Source organism: Neoarius graeffei, chromosome 21 (assembly GCF_027579695.1).
Source record: "Neoarius graeffei isolate fNeoGra1 chromosome 21, fNeoGra1.pri, whole genome shotgun sequence".
Lineage (NCBI taxonomy): Eukaryota > Metazoa > Chordata > Actinopteri > Siluriformes > Ariidae > Neoarius > Neoarius graeffei.
The window spans coordinates 25,897,951-25,922,197 of NC_083589.1; the positions used below are offsets into that span (position 1 = coordinate 25,897,951).

The following is a 24,247-nucleotide window of genomic DNA, read 5'->3' on the forward strand; positions in this document are numbered from 1 at the left end:
TGTCTCCCAGTATTTAAACAGGTGTTGCATATTTTAAGGCTGTACCATACTGGAGAAGTGATAGAACAAGAACAATTCCCATAGTACATCTAGGGCATGCCAGAAAATGCCAATAAAAGATGCGTTATGGATGTGACAGAAAAAGTATCACTTTTCTTGGGTAACTGTACATTTTTATCAAACTCTGTGAAATTGTAAACCTAATGTCGAAATGGAGATATCCATTTGATAGAGGGGTCCAAGGTGAATATTAAAAAAATCTTTGTTTAAAATATTTTGTATTTCATGCAGAGTTTCGGAAGGAAAAGTCAGCGTTATGGATGTGACGAAATTCCGTTATGGATGTGACGCGTCTGAAATAGACATGGCATATGTTTAGAAAATCAGCAATTTAACCACCATAACCCTTTGAAAAACTCTCTAAATATCAGCTAAAACTATCAAAGTTCTTAAATAATATTTAGGATGGCTATTGTTTTGCTGTTTTGTGGATTTTAGCATACATTTCTGTGGCTTGTGGCAATAATATAGAATTGTACATGATCAAAGTTGATTTTAGCTTGGGTTTTACATTATAAGAAAGAAAGACTGACAGTGACATATTAGGTTGGTTACAAATTGGTTCAACTTATTCACATCTGTAAAATACAGGCCTAGGTGATATCTCTGGGAGTGGTTTTGATGTATTACATGTTGCTTTATTTTTGCATGGTGAGGTTGACATTTACATGGAATTGCCCAATTCAGCCTGTGTCTGGTCTGTCCCTGTGGGGTTTGAGTGAAACGGGTGTCGGCTACCCTTATCGGGGATATGTGGTGGTTGACATGGAGTATCCAGCCGAGGTATTGGGAACCAGTCAGACAGTAACTGTTCTTGCTCTGATATGTCCTAGTCCCAGGACTGATGAACAGATGGCCGTCATTGTGGGCACCAATGCTAGCCATGTCAGGCGCTTGGTAGAACGGTGCAAAGACAAAGGTGTTGATGTTGAGCGGGCACTGGGCCTTCGTGTTCGAGTCAAGGAAGAGGAGCATGTTCACAAGGGTGTTGCTTTTCCTACCCCAGTTAATGATGAGGTGGGTTGTGTCAGATGGCTAGGACCAGGTCCTTTGACTGTACCACCTGATCGTGACACACATGTGTGCAAGATTGAGTTAAAGCAGCCGGTAAAGAAGGAAATACTGATGATTGATGCATCACCAGCAGCTATCCTACCTACCGGTGTGTTTCTTCATCCCATGGTCCTACCCAGTGGAGCACTGAATGTCAACAGCTGTAAAGTGTTGGTCAAAAACGAAAGCACCAGAGAGACATCCATACCTGAGGGCACAGTAATTGGATATATGTATCACATTGATTCAGTTGCTACAATTCCACCTAAAGAGTCACATCCAAGTGAGTTTGATGAAAATCTGATTAACTTTGGAGATTCTCCGATCCCTGAGCAGTGGAAGAACCAACTAAGACAAAAACTCAGACAAAAATCTCATGTGTTCTCCATGCACGAGTGGGATGTGGGGTTAGCTAAAGGCGTCGAGCACTGAATTCGCCTTTCTGATTCAAGGCCCTTTCGTGAGCGGTCACGTCGACTGGCTCCTGCAGATATTGAGGATGTAAGGAAGCACTTACAAGAACTGCTACAGGCAGGGATTATAACAGAGTCTCGAAGCCCCTATGCATCACCAATAGTCGTTGTTAGAAAAAAAATGGCACCATCGGGATGTGCCTAGATTACCGGTTGTTGAATAGTCGTACCATACCTGATCAGTATACAACCCCATGCATTGAGGATGCACTGAATGCTTTAACAGGGAGCCAGTGGTTCTCTGTGCTGGACTTGCGTTCAGGCTACTACCAGATAGCCATGTCCGAAGAGGACAAAGAGAAAACAGCTTTCATTTGTCCATTGGGGTTCTTTCAATTTGAGCGGATGGCACAGGGCATCACAGGGGCTCCAGCAACCTTTCAGAGGTTGATGGAGAAGGCTGTTGGAGACATGAACCTCTTACAAGTGTTAGTGTACCTGGACGATCTGATTGTTTTTGGAAAAACTCTTGAGGAACATGAGGAGAGATTGCTCAAGGTCCTAGATCGTCTTGGAGAGGTTGGGCTGAAACTTTCGGTGGACAAGTGTCAAATCTGTTTGCCGAGGGTCAAGTACTTGGGACACATAGTCTCTGCGGAAGGGGTAGCGCCCGATCCGGAGAAGATTGAGGCCATCACCACCTGGTCAATGCCCACGAACCTGAAAACATTACAGTCTTTCCTTGGATTTTGTGGTTATTACCGCAGATTCATTCAGAACTATGCTGCTATTGTTAGACCACTGACTGAGCTCACAAAAGGCTATGCTCCCACCCAGAAGAGCAAAAAAGATAGCCAAAATGTGAACAAAGTCTACCTCAAAGAGTCCGAGCCCTTTGGGGCAAGATGGGATAACTCCTGCACAGAGGCGTTCCACCAGATTATTCACTGTCTGACCCATGCACCTGTTCTGGCATTTGCCAACCCTCAAAAGCCATACATTTTGCATGTTGATGCCAGCTTAAGGGGCCTTGGTGCCATACTTTACCAAGAACACCCTGAAGGCCTGAAGCCAGTTGCGTTTGCAAGCCGAAAACTGAGCTCATCCGAGAGAAATTACCCTGTACATCAATTAGAATTTTTATTTCTCAAATGGGCAGTAGTCCACAAGTTCCATGAGTACTTATATGGTGCAAGGTTCACAGTACGTACTGACAATAACCCACTCACTTACGTGCTGTCTACCACTAAGCTCAATGCTGTTGGGCACCATTGGCTTGCTGCTTTATCAACTTATGAGTTTGATATCCAGTATCGCCCAGGTCGGCAGAATGTCGATGCTGACTTGTTATCCCGGAACATGCCAGAAGTGATGGATGACGAGGACTGGGTAATCATCCCTGAATCTGGGGTGAAGACCATTTGCCAGCGAGTCTGCCGCCCAGAATCTACTAGTCACTCCTCAGCTTATGTCACCCAGCTAGGGGCATCCCCTCACTGTGTTCCTGACAGTTACGCCTTTCCATCTAACATGGAGCTAAAGTCCCTCGAGTTACTGTCTTGGCAGAATCTGAAGAAGGCTCAAGAAGATGATGAAGCCATCGGACCAGCTATCCAAGCCATAAAGCATGGACAGTGGCCGGAAGATGAGAACATCAGCACAGAACTGTCCAGACTGAAAAGAGAGATTGGAAAGCTTTGCATGAAGGATGGATTGCTGTATCGTTTCAATAAAAAAAAAACATCTGGTGAAGAGGTGGGTCAGCTTGTCCTACCCAGGGAGTTTAGAGAGGTCGTCATACGGGCTATGCATGATGACCTAGGCCACTTGGGACAGGAAAGGACTGTTGACCTGTTGCGAGGGAGATTCTTCTGGCCCAAGATGTCAGTTGATGTGGAAGAGTACATTAGAAATTGTGGGGAGTGCATTGCTCACAAGACCCCAGCACAGAGAGCTGCTCCATTACACCAGATCATAAGTCAAGGGCCAATGGACCTAGTGTGTATGGACTTCCTGTCCTTGGAACCCAACTCTAAAGGTGTCAGCAATGTCCTAGTGATCACCGACCATTTCACGAGATACACCCAAGCTTTTCCAACAAAAAGCCAGAAGGCCCATGTCGTAGCAAAGGTCCTAATGGAGAAATACTTCATTCATTATGGATTGCCATCCAGGCTCCATTCGGATCAAGGGAGAGATTTCGAGAGCCGCCTTATCCGGGAACTGCTGACCTTGATGGGGATACGCAAGTCACGGACAACTCCGTATCACCCACAAGGGGACCCGCAGCCAGAAAGGTTTAATCGAACCTTGATTTCCATGCTGAGTACGCTGGGCCGGGAGAAGAAGCGCACCTGGAGCCAACATGTGCCTTACTTGGTCCATGCGTATAATAGCACAAAGTCTGATGCCACAGGATATTCACCTTACCGTCTTATGTTTGGCCGAGAAGCCAGGCTTCCTGTAGACTTGTGTTTTGGGATGTCCCCAGATGGCATAGAAGGTTTGTGTCACACTAGGTATGTAACAAAGTTGAAAGAAGACCTGGAGCAAGCCTACAAGTTAGCTTCTGAGGCAGCTGACAAGAGACATCAGAGAAACAAGAGGCTGTATGACCAGCGAGTCACGTTTCAGTCCTTACAGATAGGTGACAGAGTTCTGCTCCGGAACTTAGGTCTGAGAGGCAAGCACAAGCTGGAGAGTAAGTGGAGTCATGAGCCTTACATTATAGTGGGAAAGATGCCTAACTTACCTGTGTTTAAGATCAAGTGTGAAGATGGAAGTCCTGGGACAAAGACGATGCATAGGGATCATCTTCTTCCTGTAGGACAACTGGTGAGGATGCCATCCAACAAGCAGGTGGAAGAACCCCCTGCCAGGCGCATAACCCGATCCGTTATTCAACAGAAACAGAAAAGAGATTCTAGCCGAGACAATGAAGAATTACAAGAGTCTTCGGACTCGTCCTCTGAGTGGGGTTGTGCACCTTCGCACACCATCCCTCCCTGGAGAGAGTTGGTACCTAGAGTGACAAATACTGACAGGCCAACAGTGGATGTCGATGATGATCACTTGACCGACGGGGCAGGAGACCACTCTTCCCAGGACGATGACCTGAAATGGAACACGATGATGATCTGGAAGCTGACGCGAATGGTAGTGATGATCCTGATGCTGAACGTCATAGCGAGGCTGACCAAGACGCCATACAACATGACCACAGCTCTGGACCTGATGAGGAAGAGGAGTGTGGAGAGGGAACAGCTCCAAATAAGACTGAGCCAAGACCAAAAAGAACTGTAAAGCCAACAATTAGACTCACTTATGATAAGTTGGGTAGATCAAGAGATCAGCCTCTGACTATTCTGCATAGAGGCATAGTCATTAAAATACGAAAATATTAAGATCAAATAGGTAGCGCACCTAGCTGACTCCTTAGTTAACTGTTAATAGGTCTGGTGAGGACACACAGACATTCAAAAGGGGGAGGGTGTAACCCTGAAGGGATTTAATATTCAGCATTTGAAAGTGGATTTAAATAAATTAATTCATAGCGTAATAAATAATTTAAAATGTATTTAAGGCAATAGTAGAAAGTACATGAAGGTTAAGGTTAAAATTCATTTGGCCAGCAAGAAGGTCATTTGGTTCTATTACTTTAAGAGAAGAGGTTTTTTGGGTAACATGTATGGCTTTTTGAATATTACATGTTAAGCGTTAAAAATTTACTATGTATGAATATTTGTGACAAATGTTTTGATTTTGCCTGAAAGTATGTGAAAATAAGTCTGTATTACTGTTTAATTTATTTCTTTTCTGTATTTTCCGTGATGGGCCAATCACGGAAGAGGTCAAGGGGGGAGGAAGTAAGTAGCAGTTGGTACGGAGGAGAGAGATGCAATTTGGAAAGAAGTCGCGCATTCAGTGAGCCCCGAGTTAAGTAGTTACGCTAATTCACACAAGGTGAAAGTGACTCTATCATCATCAAAGTTAAGTTTTCGGCATGAAGACTTTGTTAGAACTTCAATGGTGATAGTTATCCGCCTGTTAAGTGGACAGTTTAACGTAAGGCAGAGTTGAAGTCTGACGCGGTTTACCCCAAGGCGTCTATCCAGTGGCTTTGGAACGGACTTTGCGAGCACGCTAGCGACCTGCAAGCTACAACGTGAGGCCCATTCGAGCGCGGGGGCAGCGACGAGAGCACCCGGACACCAACGGAGCCTGACCGTGTTGTCAAGGGGAGAATTGAACGTGCAACGACCGAATTCCACTGCATCTGCCTATAACCTCTCCAACGCGTGAGTGACTGCCAAGATATTGAGGTATTTGAATTCCTTATGTTTGCCACAGCGGTGAAGGAGCCGTTGTGTTTAAGGCTACCCCGCACCCAAGCTGCAAATCAGGCCTGCAACGGGAGAACTGGGGTCGGGGAAAGGTATTATTTTGAAACTATTGCCGGCTTTAGTATATAATGTTTGGTTTTTTTTGGGGCTCTTTAGGTTTCATTGTGAACCATTCTTGGTGATATAACTAAGTGCTTGAGAACCATTTTTACATTCCCTTTTCAGTAAATAGTTCATGTGTTCTTATAACTTTTTTTGTGGTCATTGAGTGTTGCACATGTGTAATTTAACCCTGAGGAAAATTTAGGTAAAAGTGTTATTGTACATACAATTAGCCATCAAAACACAAGATAGTTGCTGTAAAAGTAATCCATTTATTTAGTTTATGTATAATATATCAGAGAGGAACATTTTACCTTGTCAGTGAGATTTAAGAAATTGCAATATTCAGAGGTGAAACCTCACACATAATAACCGTATTATAAGAACTCAGGTTAGCCCCTCTCACATATTGTCATTTTCACACGGGAGGCGCTACACACCATAAGTTGTAAAATGAATAGAAAATATAGTCAAGACATTTTTCTGGCCATTTTGAGCATTTAATCGACCCCACAAATGTGATGCTCCAGAAACTCAATCTGCTCAAAGGAAGGTCAGTTTTATAGCTTCTCTAAAGAGCTAAACTGTTTTCAGCTGTGCTAACATGATTGTACAAGGGTTTTCTAATCATCCATTAGCCTTCTGAGGCAATGAGCAAACACATTGTACCATTAGAACACTGGAGTGAAAGTTGCTGGAAATGGGCCTCTATACACCTATGGAGATATTGCACCAAAAACCAGACATTTAGTAGAATTTAGCTAGAATAGTCATTTACCACATTAGCAATGTATAGAGTGTATTTCTAATTAGTTTAAAGTGATCTTCATTGAAAAGAACAGTGCTTTTCTTTCAAAAATAAGGAAATTTCAAAGTAACCCCAAACTTTTGAATGGTAGTATACATGCATGTTGCATAAGTTATAACACCCATCCTGTTTTAATGAGAGTCAACCCACAATCAGTGAAGTCAAATCAGGCTTAGTTGAGCAAGTCGGTAACGGTATTTCTTACTTTCACCATAAATTTTTATTTATATGACTTTGGTCTATAGCTGTAAAAGGCCTCAGCCTTAAAACTGGTTACCGCTGTGACATCACGCACTCAGGGATGGCTAGCTCAGTGGGGCAGCTCAAATGGCATCTTTGTGGTCAATTTTAACTCTCAAAAATATTTTTTTTATTCCCATTTATGCAGCATACAAGAGTCAAGGATGGAGATACTATCCACTCAGAAATTTATTTTAAAATAAAGGTTCTGCGTATATCCTTTAAGGATGATCTTTGTGCTACAATGCTTTTGAGAAACTCGCCACAGATTGGTTAGGGCTGCCAGGAAGGATATAGTAACTCACAGCAACTCTTTACAACCATGGTGAGCAGAAAAGCATCTCAGCATGCAACAGCAGAAGACCACATTGGTTTCCACTCCTGCATCCAAGAACAGGAATCTTAGAATCAAGAACAAGTTCCTATTAAAGTGGCCGGTGAGTGTATATTCCATGTGAAATAAAGTCAAATAAAATCTAGGTATATGATCATCCATAGAAATATTCTTCTATTGCATGCTATAAGAAGGCTGATTATATCATTTCAGGTGACTGAAATATCTGACTAGCTTGTGCTAGGTGATAAAGCCGTATGCTCCTCAGTTTCCCATGGTGTGTCTTCTGAGAAGATTAAATAGTGTAAACCCTGCAGGTGTTTAATCCTCTAGTAGATCATTACCATCACTGTGTATAAAAATTATTAAGCACAGGGTCAGAAACCATTTCAAATTGAAAACTGGAAATAAACAGAATTTTGCTAGAAGCAAAAACACAACAGAAAATGTAATCATCTTTAACTATTCCTAAACACAAACATTAATTTGAAGTCTGTTCATGGTTGATAGCATTATTCTTTCATTCCTTGTAGCTTACTAGCTTATTGTTTATGTCTTACCTTCAAACTGCCAAATGTTTTTGGAGCAATGTCTTATCTTGTGCGATTTCATTTACACACACATGCCCTAGGCTATAATCTAGCGCAGCTTCTGTTCATTTATGAGTAAACAATGTAAATTAAACTTACTAAATATTTCTCAATGTAAAACCTCATTATGTTAAAGTATGTATTAGAATCATAATCATAATCAAATCCCTTTCTTGTTGTGTTGAGCTCATGAGACTGAAAATGAATTAGAAAAAACAAGCTCAATAACCCAGACCAGGGATGGGTGTTTTAGCTAGCTAGCATACCTATGTGTTTTTATACAAGAATTTTGGTAAGATTATTGGCATTTCATTCAAAATTCATTATTTTTCAAGATTATAATCTTCATTTTATTATTATATTTCATAGATCTATATTGGAACCTGGCGGCACGGTGATGTAGTGGTTAGCGCTGTTGCCTCACAGCAAGAAGGTCCAGATTCGAGCCCCGTGGCCGACGAGGGCCTTTCTGTGCAGAGTTTGCATGTTCTCCCCATGTCCGCGTGGGTTTCCTCCGGGTGCTCCGGTTTCCCCCACAGTCCAAAGACATGCAGGTTAGGTTAACTGGTGACTCTAAATTGACCGTAGGTGTGAATGTGAGTGTGAATGGTTGTCTGTGTCTATGTGTCAGCCCTGCGATGACCTGGCGACTTGTCCAGGGTGTACCCCGCCTTTCGCCCGTAGTCAGCTGGGATAGGCTCCAGCTTGCCTGTGACCCTGTAGGACAGGATAAAGTGGCTAGAGATAATGAGATGAGATATTGGAACCTAAACAGTACCTGTAAGTGTATCCTTATCAACACAAACCCAGCTGCTGGGTTTTAATAGTTTTCCAAATCTATTAGTTTATTATATTATACCTAGATAAAAGGAATTAAATTAATCACCCCTTCTTCTAATGTTATTTTAGGATTGGAGCACTAACACAAATCTCAGTTCTTCTCAGAACAAAGCAATTGATTTTTTTTATTCCATTTCTAAGCCCTGATTAAGCATATTGTTATGTGTAGACTTTCTCTCATAACTCCAGCAATGCTCTCAGTTTCACTGTCCTTGTAGCCAGTATGAATATATTTTATTACCTGTACAATATAAATTATAAAAGACGTCTTACAGCAAAGAAACAGAAGAAAGGAAAGCTAATAATCCTTAAATTAGTGACTCATTAATCTTGGTGACAGTGGGGAATGTTACTCCACTTCACAACAGGGCTAGAATATATTACAGCATGTGCAAGAATAAATTTTCTACCCATGATTATGTAAATAGGTGAAGCTAACCTATATATTAATCTGCTACTGTATTTAAATATAACCTTCTTAGGGAGAGAATTTCTTTACAGTATATACGGCAATACCTTAGACTGTTTACAGTGGCAAGAAAAATAAATGATCCCTTTGGAATTACCTGCATTTATGTCCACAAATTGTCATCTAAGTTACAATAATGAGCAAACACAATCTGTTTTAAGGAATAAGTTTTTTTTTTTGCTTTGTTCTTGTCCATATTGAATACATCATTCAAATATTCATAGTGTATGTTGGAAAAACAGTATACTAGTGTATCAAAAAAAAAGAATATCGTGAAAGGTTTTTTTTACGTAATTTAACTTAAAAAGGTAAACTTTCCTATATTCTATATTCATTACATGTAAAGTGAAATATTTCAAGGATTTTTTAAATTTATTTTGATGATTGTCTTATAGCTCATGAAAATGAGAAATCCAGTAAAACGGTATAAATACCGTGTATCTCTCGGTCTAGTTCAGTACACGCAACCACAATCATGGGGAAGACTGCTGACTTGACAGTTGTCCAGAAGACAATCATCAGATGTATGTGAACCCCGAGGCTAATGACTTCAACAAAAGCTAATTGGAGTCAGGAGTTCGCCAACCTGGAGTCCAAGCAATGAAACGAGTTTGGAGATGTGGGTTAGAGCTATTTTGACACTCAAATATTTTGAGTTTGCTATTCACAAAAATATGCTAATCTGCTAATGTAAACCATGCCTCACAAAAAGAGCTCTCAGAAGACCTCAGGTCAAGAATTGTTAATTTGCATAAAACTGGACAGGGTTACAAAGTAATCTCAAAGAGTTTAGATATTCTTCCATTCAAAGTTAGACAAATGAGATGTTTTAGTACTACAGCTAGTCTCCGTAGAAGTGGGCACCCAGCCAAGATGACTCCAAAGCTTCAATGCAGAATCTTCAGTGAGGAAAAGAAGCACTCTAGAGTAACAGCTAAAGGACTGAAGGAATCATTGAAACTGGCTAATATCTCTATATTTCATGAGGCTGTTATATGCAAATCATTGAACAGACATGGCAGGACACCACGGATGAAGGCGATGCTCTCCAAAAAACATTGTTGCATGCCTGAATTTTGCCAAAGAGCACCTCAACACTCCACAACACTAGTAGGAAAATGTTTTGTGGACTGATGAATTATTCAAGAAGAAAACAGCACTACGCATGTTGTAAGAAGGGCTAATGAAAACTTAGTCAATTTCTTTGTATAGCACTTTTAACAACATTGTCGCAAAGCAACTTTACAGAAAAATACAGATTGTAAACATAAGAACTAATAAATTTCTCTCTAATAAATTTATTCATCCTCGATGAGCAAGCCTGGGGTGAAGGTGACAAGGAAAAACTCCCTGAAATGACATGAAGAAATCTTGAGAGGAACCAGACTCGAAAGCGAACCCTTCTTAATTTGGGTGATAACAGATACCATGATTAAAAATAACTTGATTCTATAAGTGTGTCCTACGGTATATGGTCATAAAGTGCAACTATGTAACTGGGAAATGTATTATAGTTTTAATATGAAGTCTATCTTGTTGAAATTATCAACTGTTCACTGATGGAGAATTGAGTGCAAAACTGTTCATGACAACTGCAGTCCTAAAGTTATCTTGACAATTTTAGTCCTAAACCGTCATAGCAAAACTGTAAGTGTCCGGGTCAGTCTTCTCAGTGTATCTTTTGACTGTCCATACATATTGGGCTGTCCTCCACAGGAATGACAAGATGAGAACCTCAGCCAGAAGTAGGGCACCAGGATGGATCAGGCCGGTCCGAAGAGCAGGAGAGGCCAACATCACTGGTGTCTCAGGATCAACATGTAATTCAATAGGGGGGGGCACAGGTTGGTAGGTATGTTTGTTGTCACCTAATAGTTAAGAAGAATATACATTGTGTGCTGAGTGCAAGCAGGGACTCTGGCAAGACTAACTATGACAGCATAACTAAAAGGGAGAGCCAGAAGGTAACACAGACATGAGGAAGCCCTGGGATATAAAGCAGCCAGCCAGAACACTGTCAACAAACCTGAGGGAACACATGAAAGTAGGGGTTGACAGCATCATCATGAAGTATGGTGGAGAGACATTATGATTTGGGGCTGCTTTGCTGCCTCATGGCCTGGACAGTTTGTCATCATCGAAGGGAAAATGAATTCCCAAATTTATCAAGGTATCCTAGAGGGTGGCTGTCTGCCAGCTGAAGTTCAGTAGACATTGGGTGATGCAGCAGGACAGACAAACAGAATTCATCTTTTGGATTGGCCCAGTCAGAGCCCAGACCTTAACCCAATAGAGAACTGTTTACACCAGACATTCCAACTGTTTATGCCAGACATTCTACATTCCTCCTGAAAGTAGTGCAGGTCTGATCCGTGGCTACTGGAAGCACTTGTTTGTGGTTATTGCTGCTAAAGGAGGTTTGATCAGTTATTAAATCCAAGGGCTCACTTAGTTTTTCTACAAGCACTGTGAATGTTTAATGGGTGTGCTCAATAAAAGACATAAATTATAATTGTTTGCTTGGTATTAGTTAAAACAAATTGTGTTTGTTCATTATTGTAACTTAGATGAAGATCTGATGATACAGGGTGTTTCAAAAAATTTGATATCAGTTTACAATCTAATAACTTTGCCAATTCTTGTTCAATTGACCTCACATTTTAACAGCATGTGTGGAAACAGGTCAAAATTTTATGTTCAATGTTTATATTTATCTTTTTAGGTGTAGAAATACCATTCACTGGAAAAGAAAAGGCGTTTTGTGTATTAGAGTGCCGTGTTTCAGGTGGTGCGCAAATTGAAAATTTGTGAAATCGTTCATGGAATCTACATCCCTTTGAATTCTCATTCAAATTTTGAGGAATAAATCTTATATTGCTCAACATTAAGCCTGTTCAGTTCCATTTGCATAGACTATGTAGTTTCTGGGATATTTACATATCAAATAATATCAAATTTTTTGAAGCACCCTGTATTTTAAAATAAATTTATGCATAAATGCAGGTAATTCCAAAGGGTTCACTTACTTTTCTTGCCACTGTACACCTTTACAGTACCAGTCAAAAGTTTGGACACACCTTCTAATTCAATGTTTTTTCTTTATTTTTATTAATTAAAAGACACTTCATGTCTTAAAGTAATGATGGATATTGTTTCTCTTTACTTAGTCGAGCGGTTCGTGACATAATATGGATTACTACAGTTGTGAAAAAGGGTTATTCACTGTATTTTTATTTACTATTTGATCTCAAACACATTAAAAAACAGCAAGAAACTTGTGCATGAATTAACTTTTGACAAGACACACCTGTTAATTGAAAGCATTCCAGGTGACTACCTCATGAAGCTGGTTAAGATAATGCCAATAGTGTGTAAAGTGTCATCAAGGTAAACGCTGGATACTTTAATGCTTTATTTATCACATAATTCTATATATATATTCCATATGTTATTTCATAGTTTTGATATTCTACAATGTAGAAAATAGTCAAAATACAGAAAAACCTATGAATGAGTAGGGATATACAAACTTTTCACTGGTATTGTGTGTGTGTGTGTGTATATATATATATATATATATATATATATATATATATAAACAAAAAAGAGATTTTGCTTCATATTTCATAGTTTGTCATACTGTATTAGTCTTGCTTATATTGCTATTTTACCTTCGCGTTTTGGTAATAAAAAAAAAGATTAAACAGCAGTTAATGGTGTTTTCACACTAACTGTCACATTTGCATCAACTTAATGAGGTAGATTTTGCCAACAGCATCTGCAAGGAAACAAGGTTGAAAGGTTTCAGGATTTTTTTTTCTTTTTTTAAACCAACATGAAAATGTAATAATCAGTATGGTGTGTACAGAACCTCTGTCAGCTCCTGCTATGGAAAAATCAAGCAAGCTGACTGTTGAGAAGATACTCACTGCTTTTTGGTTATTTAATATGTGTGACTTGATACCTAGAGTAAATGAATCAATAATGGGGGGTTTCAACAATGGAAGCCCTGTCTGAAATTGTTGTGAAGAAAAATGCAAATGAAATACAAAGTCTGAGATAACAGATATCGTACAGTGCCCTAAATAACTTCAAATTGAACAATACTTGTTCTTAGTTATAGTTTGTAGATAGGATATTCCATCACCATGAATATTTTTCCCTCTCCTGTTAAGTTCACTGCAGTAAATCATTCAGTGCAGTTTTCAGAAAAGATTGGAGGAGTAAAGTGCTCACCCCAAAATAGTACTGCTTGTAGTTTAAACTGGTTTATACCACAGTGCAGTTGAACCTGCTTGGTCAGAAAGTGTATATTATTTTTGTATAACTGCACGGCATGAACAGTAGTTCCGACTGTAACATGAATGATAGCTGAATTATATTAATGCACTCATAATGCGTAATATGTTATTGCTTCTATAGTAACAGCTCATTCATAGGGACTTGTACAGTAAATGCTCCACATCATCTAAGACCATTAGTAAATGGATTTTTGTTTAACATGTATTGTTATTATTAATGTGGTGAATTTTTTTGTTAGGAGACATTTATGTACAGTAACATTTAGTGAAGGAGTCTTGGGCACCCCCAAGTTTTCCAGCACAGAAAAGTCTTCAAGACAGAGAAGGTTGTGCTTTGTGGGTTCTCTGTAAAATGGTGAGAGAGAAAGATGCTGTTACGTAATTCACAGTTATTCTTGGGTTTCAGTCATGTGACTTTTCTTTGCGATTTCACTTCCAGTAAAACTGCTGGTGATCAAGCAAACCAAAATGGCTGCCATAGTACAAACAACTAGTGATAACTCATCAGAGTATGCTCGTAAGCTAGAAGCCACTGCTCGCTTGTCAGAATGCAGGCACTTACTGATGTATGCGCAGAGGAGATTGGGGAAGTAGACGGTCGACAAAGCCAAAATAGAAGACAGAAGCGAGGTCAGGAAACAAGCGTGGGTTGGGCAATCAGCAAATAACGTGGAATAGGCGAGACAGGAGTTGTAGTAGAATAACACAAGCAAACGTCAGAAACCAGAGGGACAAACAGGAGACTCCAAGGCTTGGTATGTACTGGGCAAACAGGATGATACTTCACACTGAAGTGGAGTGTGAGAGTGGCTTAAGTAGTTGGGGTGCTGATTAGAGGAATGCGTGACAGCTGTGATTTGTACTCAGGTGACAGAGGGTGCTGTGGTTCTTGGGGCTTGTAGTTCTGAGTCTCCATGTTTGTAGTCTGTGTGTTTTCAGTGGATTTGCTGACAGAACCCCCCCTGAGGAGCTCCCTCTGGGAGCTATATTCTTAGGAGGACAACCTCTACCTCATGGTGCTGGCTTGTGAGGATTTTGGACATGGAACTCGTGCCTGAGGAGAGGGTCAGAAATGTCCTTGGCGGGGACCCAGCTTTGCTCCTTGGGTCCATACGCCTCCCAATCTACCAGGTATTTGATTTGTCCTCTTTTGTGTCTCGAGTTGAGGGTCTTGTTTACCTGGTAGATGGGCTCACCCTCTACAAGGTGTTCTGGATGTTCAAGCACTGATGTGTTTTTAGCAAGGGGACCTGGGATGGCTGGTTTCAGGTTGGAGACATGGAACGTGGGAGATAGTTTGCTGTGAGGGGGGAGTTCTAACCAGTAAGAGACTTCATTGATGCAAGGTAGGATTTTAAAAAGCCCAATGTAATGTGGCTGGAGTATTTGCAAGTGTTGGGTTCTTGGAGGTTCTTTGTGGCCACCCATACTCTGTTGCCTGGAGAAAAGTTCAGGTTGTCTCCTCGGTGTTTGTCTGCATATTGCTTATACTTGGTATTGACCATTTCTAGACATTGGTGAACCTCCTCCCATATGTTTTGGCTGCGTGTGAACCAATCCTCCACTGACTGGACCTGGCTAGGAGTGTCATGCCAGGGGAATAAGGGAGGCTGGTAGCCGAGTATGCACTGAAACAGGGTTAGCTGTATAGCAGACTGTCTCAGTGAGTTTTGTGCATACTCAGCCCATGGGAGATAACATGCCCAATACCGTGGTTACACATGCAAAAAATTCTGAGGAAGCAGCCGATTTCTTGGTTACCCCTCTCAACTTGCCCATTGGACTAGGGGTGGTAGCTGGACGTAAGGCTCGCTGATACCCCGAGTCTATCCATGAAACTTGGCCAGAAATGAGAAATGAATTGGGAGCTCTGGTCACTGACAGTGTCTTCTGGGATACCGTAGTACCTAAATACATGCTGGAGGAGGAGCTCAGCAGTTTGTGATGCAGTGAGGATGCCTTGTAGAGGGATGAGCTTGAGACCTTTCAAGAAATGGTCTATGGTTACTATGATGGTTGTATTGCCTTCAGATGAGGGGAGGTCAGTGATGAAGTTGATGGTGATATGTGACCATGGTCTTTGATGTGTGGGAAGAGGACATAACTTGCCAGCGGGAGGAGTTCTGGGAACTTTGGCCTGAGCACATGTGGAACAAGAGGCAATGTACTGGTTAATGTCGGTCAGCATATTTTCCCACCAATACTTGTTTCTGAGCATTAGGTGTGTATGCTGGCTGCCCAGATGACCTGTGGTGGGAGATGACCTCAAAATGGTTTTGGCACATAGAGTAAGCCGGGTGGTAGATTGTTAGGTAGTGTAGATGATTGGGAATGTTTTCTCTCTCTGTCTAGGTCCCATGTGATGGACTGTATGAAGCATTGGGATGGAAGAATGGGGTGACTGACAGACTCTTGGTGTGCAGAATCGAAACTTCGAGAAAGTGCATCAGCCTTAGTGTTCTTGGAACCAGGGCAAAATGTTGAAGTTAAACCTTGAAGAATAGGGCCCACCTGGCTTGGTGAGGGTTCAGCCTCTTGGCTGACTTGAGATACTCAAGATTCTTGTGATTGGTGAGGATAATGAAGGGGTGAGTAGCTCCCTCTAGCCAGTGTCTCCATTCTTCTAGGGCTAGTTTTATGGTCAGCAGTTCTCTGTTACCGATGTCATAATTCTTTTCAGCAGAGAAGAGCTTCTTGGAAAAGAAAGCTATGGGATGGAGCTTTTGTTTCTCACCAAAGCATTGGGATAGGATCGCCCCTACTCTAGTGTCTGATGCAACCACTTCCACAGTGAAGGGTTTTGTAGGGTCTGGATGCTGTAGGACTGGAGCAGTGGTGAAGGACTTCTTGACACACTGAAATGCCTCTTCAGCCTGGGGATTCCACTAGAGGCATCTGGGTCCTTTCTTAAGTAACATGGTCAGGGGTGTTGTGATGGCACTGAAGCCCCTAATGAACCAACAGTAGAAATTGGCGAAACCGAGGAAGCACTGAAGTTCCCTGATAGAGGTAGGAGTTGGCCAGGAGGTTACTGCGGATACCTTAGAGGAGTCCACACTGACTCCTTTGGCACTAATGATGTACCCCAGGAAGGAGATGCGATTCTGATGGAACTCGCATTTCTCAGCCTTGATGTGAAGGTGATTTTCAAGAAGACATTGTAGTACTGCTCTGATGTGCTCTTGGTGACTCTTCTCATCAGGAGAGTAGATTATGATGTCATCGATGTATGCGATGGCGTATTTACCCAGCATGTCCCGTAGAACATCATAAATAAGACATTGGAACATACTGGGCCCTGAAGAAAGACCATATGGTATTACCTGGTATTCAAAATGGCTGGCAGTAGTGCTAAATGCAGTCTTCCACTCATCTCCTTCTTTGATCCGGATCAGGTTGTAAGTACTTAGCAGATCAAGTTTTTTTTTTTTTTTTAAGATATTTTTTTAGGCTTTTTGCACCTTTATTGGATAGGACAGTGTAGAGACAGGAAATGAGCGGGAGAGAGAGAGACGGGAAGGGATCGGGAAATGACCTCAGGCCGGAATCGAACCCGGGTCGCCCGCATTCATGGTATGGCGCCTTAACCACCTGAGCCACGACGCCCCCAGCAGATCAAGTTTTGAGAAGATTTTGGCTGATCTCAACTGTTCTAGGACCGCAGGAACCAGAGGAAGAGGATATGGATACTTAACAGAGACTTGGTTTAGACCATGATAATCGATACAGGACTGAAATCCACCTCCTCTCTTCTCGACGAAGAAGCAGCCTGCAGAAGCTAGAGACTTGGATGGTCGGATGTAACCCTGCTTAAGTGCCTCCTGAATGTCTTCCTCTATGGCAGCGTGCTCCTTCTGGGACAAGGGATATATGCGTCCACGAGGTGGTGACATACCCAGCAGTAGCTCTATGGTGCAGTCATAGGGTCGATGTGGTGGTAATCCACATGCCTTTCCCTTGCTGAAGACCTCCGGTAGATCCATGTAATACTCTGGAACCTTGTCCAGGAAGTTAAGTTGAGGGCTCTCAACAGAAGTGGAGGCAAGGTTGATTCGCGGGCATGAAATTCAGTTTTGAAAGCAGGTGGAAGACCATTGGAGGATTTCTTTGTTCTGCCATGATATCAGTGGGTCGTGAAGTTGAAGCCACGGGTAGCCAAGGATGAGATCGTGATTGTCTGTGGTGGTGACAAAGGGAAATGTGCTCTGAATGCAGAATTCCCACCTGAATGTGAATAGGTGCGGTCCATGTGGTGACTAGGCCATCTCCTACAGGTCCTCCATCAATGGTCTTGACGTTGAGCATGCTTTGCAGAAGGGTTGCTGGCAGGTTGAATTTCTGCACGACCGCATGGCTGATGAAGTTTCCTTCTGCCCCTGAGTCAATGAGAGCAGAGAGGGTATGTTTGGCCTCTGTGAGCTTTAATAATATAGGAACACTAAATGAGTTAGAGTTAAATTTTCTCACTGGACTTGCTGTGCATGTAGACTCCTCTGCTGGTGCCTTATGGGGAGGACGAATGGGACAGTTACTCAGTCGATGTTCTGAATTTCCACAGTAAAAACATAATCTCTCCCTTCTCCTCTCGTGCTCAGAACGAGAGAGCCTGGTATGTGAAACCTCCATGGACGCGTTGTCATCGGAACATCGGAAGTAGTGTCAGGTTTTGTGCTTTCCTGAATGGAGGGTCTGTGAGTCAGCAGATGATCCAGTCAAATAACTAGATCGATCAGCGAGTCCAAGGTGAGCTGTTCATCATGGCAGGTGAGTTTACTCAGAACTGCGGGGCGTAGACTTTGGCGCAAAACAGCTTTCAAGGCGGGTTTGTTCCATCCACTAGCCGCCGCTATTGTTCTGAAATCAAGAGCATATTCCGCCACATTATGGCAACCTTGCAAAATGGTTAGCAGACTTTCTCCAATTTCAATTCCTTCTGGTTTGTGGTTAAAACCCCTTTTAAACATGGAGAGGAACTGCTTATAGGAAGTTGTCTGATCTTGTTCCTTGTCCCAAATCACACTGGCCCAGCACAGCGCTTTGCCAATGAGAAAAATAATAAACTTAGCAACCTTATGTTTGTCAGAAAGGGTAGGCATGGTAGCAAAATACATTGAGCACTGAAGCAAGAAACCTTTACAATCAGTGGGGTCTCCGGTGAATTTCCCTGGAGGCAGAAGTTGTGGCGCAGAGCTGGGAAGGGACTCGGGGCGCAGTAGGAGGGCCTGCGACATCACGGTTGCTAGCTGCAACATACAGGTGTTGAGGTCCACAAGCATCTGTTGATGTTCTCCTAATATACTGTACACTGCAAAACAGATGAAAGCATGGAAGAGTATGGAGGCTTGTAACTTTTTTGTATATGGCTGGGTAAAGACCACGGTATCAAGTCGCTGCCGAATGAATCCTTTGTTTTTACCTGTGTATGTATGTTTTTTAAGCTTTTCGTTCACGCCTTTACAACAAAGCGCTGCAAGTTGAAGTGTAAACAAACAACAGTTCACTTGATTCTCACTTGTGTTGGCTCTTATCTCTCAGGTAAATCATTCACAAAGATCATCAGAAACCCCTTTAAAGACCTGGATCTTAGTTAAACAAGACGGATTGTATTGTAACTGTATGGCTGGGTAAGAATTTTGTCACAACCTTCATGCATATGGACTTTATTATTCGTGGTTGTTTTGCTTGCGTGCACTTGCTGAAAGACTTGTTGAAAAGACCCCTAAGACACCCTGTTAAAGAAAGCGAGACACGTATTGTTTACAATATGGCAGCCATTGAGTGTGGAGTAAACAAAGAAACAGCTGGGGCTTTAGCGCTTCGTGACTAAAATAAGTACCATAAAATAATGACACATAGCAAGAAAAGTACTTGGAAAACACTAAGTTAAGATGGATATACAAACCTTTCACCAAGTGATCACTGCAAACTCGAGCATGCTTCGACTCGGCTCCCTTCAATTTCAAAAGCTACCTTTCTCGATGTCTTTTTGTGAAATCCTGTGTTCATTCACCCTTTTTTATTAGTTCATGGGAAACCCTGAAGAAACTTTTATCAGTTTCATGGTTTGACCGTTTCGAACAACCGAAAACAATGCAAGCGTAAGGCATTTTTCATGTGAGCAATGCACCTTCTTCGTACAAACGCTTTGTCAACTGAGCTTTGGTCGACCACCAGCTAAAGTTTTGAATAACTAATGAGGTGGATGTGACATCACATGAAACCCAAGAATTCCACGAAATCAAGTCATACATGAGCTGATAGCCGATGAGGCGCACAGCACTGAGTTGGCTATAAGCCATGTACAACGAGATTGAGTGGAATAACTTTTATTCTATCCACATTCACTGGATTTTGAGAAACACAGCATTTTTATTTTTTGCAAATCTGATAAATAAAAACTTTATAGAAAACATCCAACAAAATCATTTCCACTTAGAATGTAAAGAAACCAGTGAAATGACAGTAGCAATTTGTGAAAAATGCTATAATAATAATTCTTGAAAAAAAACATATGTTCTTACCGTCAAATACTTTTATTTCATATTTTCTTGCTTTTTTTTGTATTTTTGGGGGTTTTGTTTTCGAGTAGATTTTTTTTTTTTTATTTCGTCCTCGGCTGGTTCAGTAACACGCTCCCCCAGTTTATTTTTCTCTACTCACAATATATGAGCTGATATCCTAGTAGTAGAATAGCCAATCAGAGCGCATGATTGCTCATATCCAGTGAATGTGGATAGAATAAATGACTTTATTGCGTCTATATTGTAAGTAATAACAGGAATGAACTTGTGTCACAGACATTAAATCTTACTATTTAAATCATTAACTCTTAACTGCAAACCATTAAAATGTCATTCAGTAAAAAATTTAACATTGTAATCCTTGGCAAATCACTGTGCCAAGGATTACAAGCTGAATTGCACTTTGGGGTGGTAACGGCACTCTGCTCAGAGTCACGCTGCATCACACCACCCTGATGTGGATTATTTTCATAATAACTGCACTGTCATGCATTATTCCTGACATCATAACCTGGTTAATATTGAGAGACAGGAGCATAAAAGTGGTTTCAAAAAAAGGGGCAGTTGGATCAAGCTGAAGGACAGCCAGGCTGCTACAGATGGGCACTTAAACAAGGCCCTTCATGCTATCTGGTTCTGGGATGCTGCCCCCATCCTCCTAACAAGTTGGGATATGCAAAGAAAATAATTTCATTGTACTGTACTGTTATGTACTAGAGTGTCTTGCAAAAGTATTCATCCCCCTTGATGTTTGTCCTGTTTTATCGCATTACAAGCTGGAATTAAAATAGATTTTTGGAGGGTTAGCACCATTTGATTTACACAACATGCCTACAACTTTAAAGGTGCATTTTTAAAAAAAAAAATTGAGACACAAACAATAATTAAGATGAAAAAAAAAAACAGAAATCCGGAGTGTGCATAGGTATTCACCCCCTAAAGTCAATACTTTGTAGAGCCACCTTTAGCTGCAATTACAGCTGCAAGTCTCTTGGGGTATGTCTCTATTAGCTTAGTACATCTAGCCACTGGGATTGTTGCCCATTCTTCAAGGCAAAACTGCTCCAACTCCTTCAAGTTAGATGGGTTGCGTTAGTGTACAGCAATCTTCAAGTTATGCCACAGATTCTCAATTGGATTGAGGTCTGGGCTTTGATTAGGCCATTCCAAGACATTTAAATGTTTCCCTTTAAATCACTCCAGTGTAGCTTTAGCAGTATGTTTAGGGTCATTGTCCTGCTGGAATGTGAAACTTCATCCCAGTCTTAAACCTCTGACCGACTCAAACAGATTTTCCTCCAGAATTGCCCTGTATTTAGTGCCATTTATTTTTCCTTCAGTCCTGACCAGCTTTCCTGTCCCTGCAGATGAAAAATATCCCCACAGCATGATGCTGCCATTGCCATGCTTCACTGTATGAATGGTGTTCTCAGGGTGTTGGGTTTGTGCCACACATGGCATTTCCCATGATGGCCAAAAATATAAATTTTAGTCTCATTTGACCAGAGAATCTTCTTCCATGTGTTTGGGGAGTCTGCCACATGCTGTGGGGAAAATTCCAAATGTGTTTTCTTTAGCAATGGCTTTTTTCTGGCCACTCTTCCATAAAGCCCCACTTTGTGCAGTGTATGGCTTAAAGTGGTCCTATGGACAGATACTCCCATCTCCACTGTGGATCTTTGCAGCTCCTTCAGTGTTATCTTTGGTGTCTTTGTTACGTCTGTGATTAATGCCGTCCTTGCCTGGTCTGTAAGTTTTGGTGGGCGGCCTTCTCTTGTCAGGTTTGCAGTGGTGCCATATTCTTTCCATTCTGCTATAATGGATTTAATGGTGCTCCCTGGGATATTCAAAGTTTGGGATATTTTTATGACCCAACCCTGATCTATACTTCTCCACAACTTTGTCTCTGACCTGTTTGGAGGCTCCTTGGTTTTCATGTTGCTTGCTTAATGGTGTTGCAGAGTCAGGGTCCTTCCAGAACAGGTTGATTTATACAGACATCATGTGACAGATCATGTGACACTGACTGCACACAGGTGGATCTTAATCAACTATTTATGTGACTTATGAAGTGAATTGGTTGGACCAGCAAGACACTGTATTTGTGATGTTTATATGTTAAACTACTAAAAGTAGTTTTGATATTATATTAATTATAAAAATGCATTTCTGATGAACTTTTCTTCTCTGTATTCTAAATGAGAAACCGTTTTATTTCAGGTTGATTGAGTTGGAGACCTGTTTGAAGACTCCTCATCTTTGCCTGTGGATCTAATTTGTGTAAAGACTGTTTTGTAACAGATACACAACAAAATCGTGAAGGTCTTCTAGGCACATCAGTGTCGTGAGCACATCTGGATGTTGTTCTGTACTTCAGCTTCATAAAGCTTGCTGTGGATTTCTGTAGTTGCATACTGCTTGCTGTTTTTGGACTTATGGCTCAGTTACAGACTTTCCTTTACATGGATCCACATGAAACCACAAGCATTTTGCCTCAAGATACATTTATTTAGTTTTGCTTATAAATGCAAATAGACTTAAGGATCTAAAAATCAGCATTATAAAGGCGCAAAGCTGCATACAGTACAGTTACAATATTTGTGAACTTTGTGTAGATCAGAAAGTCTTCAAGTTCCAATATGAATGTTTATGTAAGCCTATGTTAATTTATGCACCACTTATTGCATTATTCCCTGAAGAAAGCTATAGAATTTAAAAAAAAAAAAAATTTTTACACACTGTATGTATTGTTGCAAATGAGTTCAGCGGCAAAAGCAGACAATTTCATTTTTCATGTTGTTTTGTAAATAATTATTCTTCTGATTTCCTGGCCATATCATATTGGGGCAGTGTGAATTGATCTGCAATAGGTAATTTGTTTTTCTTGTTGTTGCAAAAGCAAACAAATCCAAATTTAGCATATAACTTCAAAAATGCATTGTGTCTGCAAGAAATGTGGGGAAGTTTTCTTGCACCACTAGGATCTAGTTATAGGTTTCTTTTTACACCCAACCTGTGATATAGTCACCAGTTCATCGATATTATTGATGTTTTCCATGTTTTAATGCATTTTTATTTAGCCAATTTAGCAAGTGAAAAGAGAAAGGTCAGCAAATCATGGGTGCAGCCACGATGGGTGACGTCAATAGCTTTGGAGAGCTGATTTGCTGACATGGAGTTATTGGTGAAAAATGGGACATGGCAAATAACAGTTTATGAAACAAAACCATTAATATAGAGAGCTTTTGCAAAGGAGATGTCTGAGTTTGTGAAAAAAACAAACCTGCTGAACAAGAAAGATGGCACCACCATCAATCCACTGATGGTATTGGTTCAATTTTTTTCTAGGTTGGAGCTTGTCTGCTTTTGCGTTTGAACTCTTCAAATGCTTCCTCATATGTGCTGTATGTCAGGAACAAAATGACTCTATAAGAAACCATATCGGTCTTTAAACCATTTGTGTGTATTATAGCACAGAAGTAGTAAAAACCAAAACATAATCAAAGGCATGGTTGTTCCTTTAAAAGCGCTTAAAGTTCTGATTCTTTCTGTAATATAGTCTGCTTACATGGCTAATTGCAAAAAATAAACAACGTTTTATAGACACATTGCTGTATTCATGATTACTTCTGACATGACTTTTATCTATGAAGACAACACCATTCTTTCATCTTTGGTAAGTGGTTTATTCTGGTCAGGGTCATCATGAATCCAGAGACAATTATGGGAAAACTGAGCACAAGACAGGAGATTTCACTTTAGATGGAATGCCAGATCATTGAACAATACTCATTCACAGACTCACTCACACTTTTTGAGAACTTTAGTGTAGCCGCTATGCTTACTTGTATGTTTTTAGAGGAAACCGGAGAACATGGTAGAAACCCAGCTGAACATGGAAAACTCCATACAGACAGTAACCCAAGCTCAGGCGTGAACCCAGGGCCCTGAAGCTGTGAAGCAGCAACACTACCTGCTGCACCATTGTGTCACCCAAAATGTGTTTAATACAGATTAAATTTTGTGTACATACATTCGAGTGCATCTCAAAAAATTAGAATTGTGAAAAAGTTCAATATTTTCCATCAGTTATTTAAGAAAGTGAAAATGTTATATATTATAGACTCATTACACATAAACTAAAATGTTTCAAGCATTTTTCTATTTTAATTT

The 24,247-nt window shown here is 41.0% G+C and overlaps 1 protein-coding gene across 2 annotated transcripts in view; it reads left to right on the forward strand.

The window, feature by feature from the left end:
- Positions 1-23,662, forward strand: part of LOC132870054 (chemokine-like protein TAFA-2) — a 158,968-nt gene extending 135,306 nt beyond the window's left edge. The window contains exons 6-7 of one of the 2 annotated variants that reach the window (XR_009651049.1): positions 10,969-11,100; positions 22,295-23,662. The gene's annotated coding sequence lies outside the window, so the exon portion shown is untranslated. The remainder of the gene's footprint in view (positions 1-10,968; positions 11,101-22,294) is intronic. The other variant, XM_060903598.1, reaches the window with a different exon arrangement.
- The last annotated feature ends 585 nt before the right edge of the window (positions 23,663-24,247 follow it).